The sequence below is a fragment of the Octopus bimaculoides genome, chromosome 19, assembly GCF_001194135.2.
Source record: "Octopus bimaculoides isolate UCB-OBI-ISO-001 chromosome 19, ASM119413v2, whole genome shotgun sequence".
Taxonomy (NCBI): Eukaryota; Metazoa; Mollusca; class Cephalopoda; order Octopoda; family Octopodidae; genus Octopus; species Octopus bimaculoides.
In genome coordinates, this window is record NC_068999.1 from 17,440,306 (window position 1) to 17,444,353 (window position 4,048).

The window sequence follows — 4,048 nt, forward strand, 5'->3', positions numbered from 1 at the left end:
GTGGAATTTGAGTCGATTTCGGAGTAATTGGAATAATAATAATTATTATTATTATCAAAGAACACTGTACTGGCAGCGTAAGACCAAGCTTTGACCACGAATTGGATCGTCAGCCTTAAGAATGAGAAAGTATCACCACTGTGGCACATCTGTAATAGAGATGAAGAAAACTTTCCCATATCACATACCCTAAACTTGCCTAAAACCACTACATGCACACACACTCACACATACACAAACACAGATGCGGATGTAAACTCAAGAGCAGATAAAGACATACATCATAGATACACAGAGTGGACTAAAGAGAAAATATCTAAGAATTCCTTGTGTTTTGTCTACATATATGTATGTAAAGGCATAACAACCCCAAAAGTTCTCATTGAAATATTTCAATCTTTATTTGTATTATGGAATGATTATTTTCAATGGAATACCGAAATCAAAGCCCTTTTTTCCAAAACGGTGAGATACTATACTCAGAGAAATTCGAACATTAATAGCTATAGTTACATATTTATCTCTTGAATGCTCCTTTTTGTTCATTATCGTATCAATAAGTAAACGACAAACATGAGTTTTCTTCAGGAAACGCATTATTTCACATGTTAGGAATAATGTGAATCTAAAACCTTTTAGTCACGTAAAGCTTCGTAACTTTACAGGAATTCTAATCTCTGGAATATTATTTTGAGTTTCAAAACACGTTTGCTTCAGAATTTATTTGATCTCAGACATTATTCTATTGTTCATTAAGAGCTTTCTCATTTGTTTAGGAGTATAAGACCGTTTAATTTGAAACATCATCCAAGGAAACTTCTTTGCATTATAATTATGCACGGTGCTTCAACAGCTTTTTAAAAGAAAACGTTAAAAAAAAAATTTAAATAAAAACGAGGATTTTCTATTTCATTTAACGACGACCGTCTAATTCTATCGTTCAAGAAAATTAGCAGTCAATTTTAAAAGTGATTTTAAGTCTCATAAATTACCAATTTTAATTGTGTGAATGAGATGAATTGGAAGAGGAATAATTGGAAGAAAAAAAAAATATTTAACATGAATTAGAATTTTCAATTTGCAGGGTGTGTGAAGTGTTTTCTCATTAATTTTCGTTCGTCGTATGATATTAAAGAGAAATACAATGATATACTTTGTAAAACAATACAATTTTGGAAATCTAGTAATGTTTTGTGTCTGAAAAAAAGGAAAAGCAAATGCAACATGCATTGTTAAAAGAATACGGTATGACTGTTTTATGCCGCAATGGAAAGAAAAAAATACGTATCGTTTCTTCTTAACCAACGCTTGGAGAGAGGCAAAATAAATGTTTCGTCATTACGCTGCAATATTGTAGATGAGGAAATTAAAGAAATGATGAAGTGATATGGAAATGTTAATGTTGAAGAGAGGTGGAATGTCAATTTGGCTGGCAGATTCAGAAATGTTCGATACTTTATGGAGGAGTGGAAATGAATCTTGCAGAAGAGTAGAAATACGATATAGATCAATGAATACGTTGAAAGTCTGCTGGTTGAGGTATAGTCAAGTCGGCATAATGTCGAGGGGCAACGGACAAACTGACACGTACACGATATCCACGCCACACATATAAACAAATGGAACTAGGTAGGAGAAGGATTGATCTCGCAGGAAGGGCATCACAATGAATGAGTAAAAGCTTTGTTCGAGAAGTAACACAAAATATTTATAGACTGGAAAGAAATGGAAATAGAGACAGCGATCAAAATTGTATAAAACATTTTCTGAGAGAGTGTTAATATAGTAAAGGAGACATTTTTCTTTTTCTTTTTTTTCTGAAGATTCATTCAACAAAATGATAGGACTATGGATGATCGCACATCGAAATACACTAAAGTTCAATGAATTAAGTTCTAGATATATTTTCCTACTTAGTATACAAGATTAATAAAAGTTGGTGAAATGGCAGATTCGCTAGCACGCTGGGTGAAATACTTAGCCACACTTTGACTTCAGATGTCAAATGCACCTGGGTCGACTTTGCCTTTCATCCATTCAGTGTGGATAAAATAAGTACCAGTTGAGCACTGTGGTCGATGTAATCGACTTTCCCTCTCCCCAGAATTGCTGGCTTTGTGCGAAACTTTGTAATAAATATATGAGATAATTCTATGTGCCTGAGGAGAGAGTATCAAATATCGCTCAGAAATGATACAATAATTCTTCTCACGGCACAGTCTCTCCCTTCACGTAGTATGGAAGTCTGTCTATAAAATTTGAACTGAAATTAATATAATATGATATAATTTTGTTAGATGTTAGTTGACAGTTTTGTTCTTCCATACTCTCGTACTTCATCGCAGTATAAATAGTAGCTCCTTCTCCAGCTTTTCCTGGATCATGAGTAACTAATTTTCCGAAAATATCGGTCGTTTTAACCCGGCAAGTACATAACTAGATTTAACCCGGCAAGTTCATTACTGGCCTGCCTTATGATGCACTGTCAAAAGTATGAGACAGGAAAAGTAATTTTCAAAATTTATGTTTCAGCCTGCTAAAACAGTGACTATGGTAACGATGAAAGAAAGTAATCATGTTCTCAGTATTAGACGGATTCACTTCCTAGAAAGATTTTCCTACTATTTTACAAATCCATCCCGATACAATGAAAACCAATTATATGTTACAAATAAGCAAGCGACTGTCGGTTATTACAAAATCTCAGAAGTTAGCCAAATAAAAGAAGCATTAGAAAGAGAAAAATTACCTCTTTGCCTCACTAGCACATAATGTAACTTTGTTACTGCATATAAGTATCATATACGTAATACACATTACACTTGTGAACGCGGTAAGAGGGAAATGACATAACTGGAATTACATACGATATAAAAAGTATATTTACTACGCAATTCTCCTTTAGTATACTGCATAAGAGCGAATGCTATATCTGAGCTATTATAAAAACCACTTTGGTTCATATGACGAGTAGAAAGGTTTTGGTAATAGCATCTCAAGAATAAATATATATTATACAGACTATGCAATTAATTGGATTTTGCTTGGAGGTGCTAATTGTTGGAATACTACATATTGCTATGAAAACAGATCACAACACACACCCACATACAGACGCAAGCACACGCACACAGACGAACACATGATGGATATTTGTGTAGTGTTCGTTTCCCTGTTGGCCAGGAAGTACACATTGCTGTAAAAGTTCAATATTACAATTTCAAATGTTGATTACTTCAGAGATTAAAAATTTCACTGCTATTTAGGAATTCGCATTCGAAAAAAAACAATAGTAATTTGCTGAACAACAGTTGGGAACACAAAAGCGCATGGCAAGATCGTGCTTATATGTAATATTAACCAGTGCAGATATAAGAGAGAATCGTTTAACATATAGAACAAACATCATGCATAAATTATAATCGGCTCCACCATACAACATGTATGTATGTACGTACGTACGTACGTACGTATATATGTATGTATGTGTGTTTATGCATCTGTAAATATAATTATTTACCTCTGACTATGCTCATCTATGACTAATACATAAACATATCTTGTAAACATGAGGAATTATTCGGTTGAAATCTGTATTTCTGCCTTTTAAAATGTATTCATATTAATATTTCCTGACATGTATCTAGCGATCATTAAAAAACCTGTGTGCGTCAAATGACACTCAAACTATTGTTTCTTTCAAAATAATTTAATGATTTATGTTCGAAGTTTTAACTTGCGCTTCAAGAACAATTATTTGTTTTCAATACAAATATGTATCTTATTCTTGGACAAAAACATCGATTGGTTTTATTGTATTTTTTACCGATACTCTTACATGTTTTCGTTAAATATCCAATGTATTGAAAAGTGTAAGGAAGCAAATAATAAAATAACCGTTTCTGTTGTGTAGAGATATCGTTAGAAAAAGTAACGATTTAGAAAACACATTCCTCACACACCCTCGCACAACTCATGTGCATACATATATGCATATGAATATATACGTGTATATATATATATACATATATATATATATATATATATA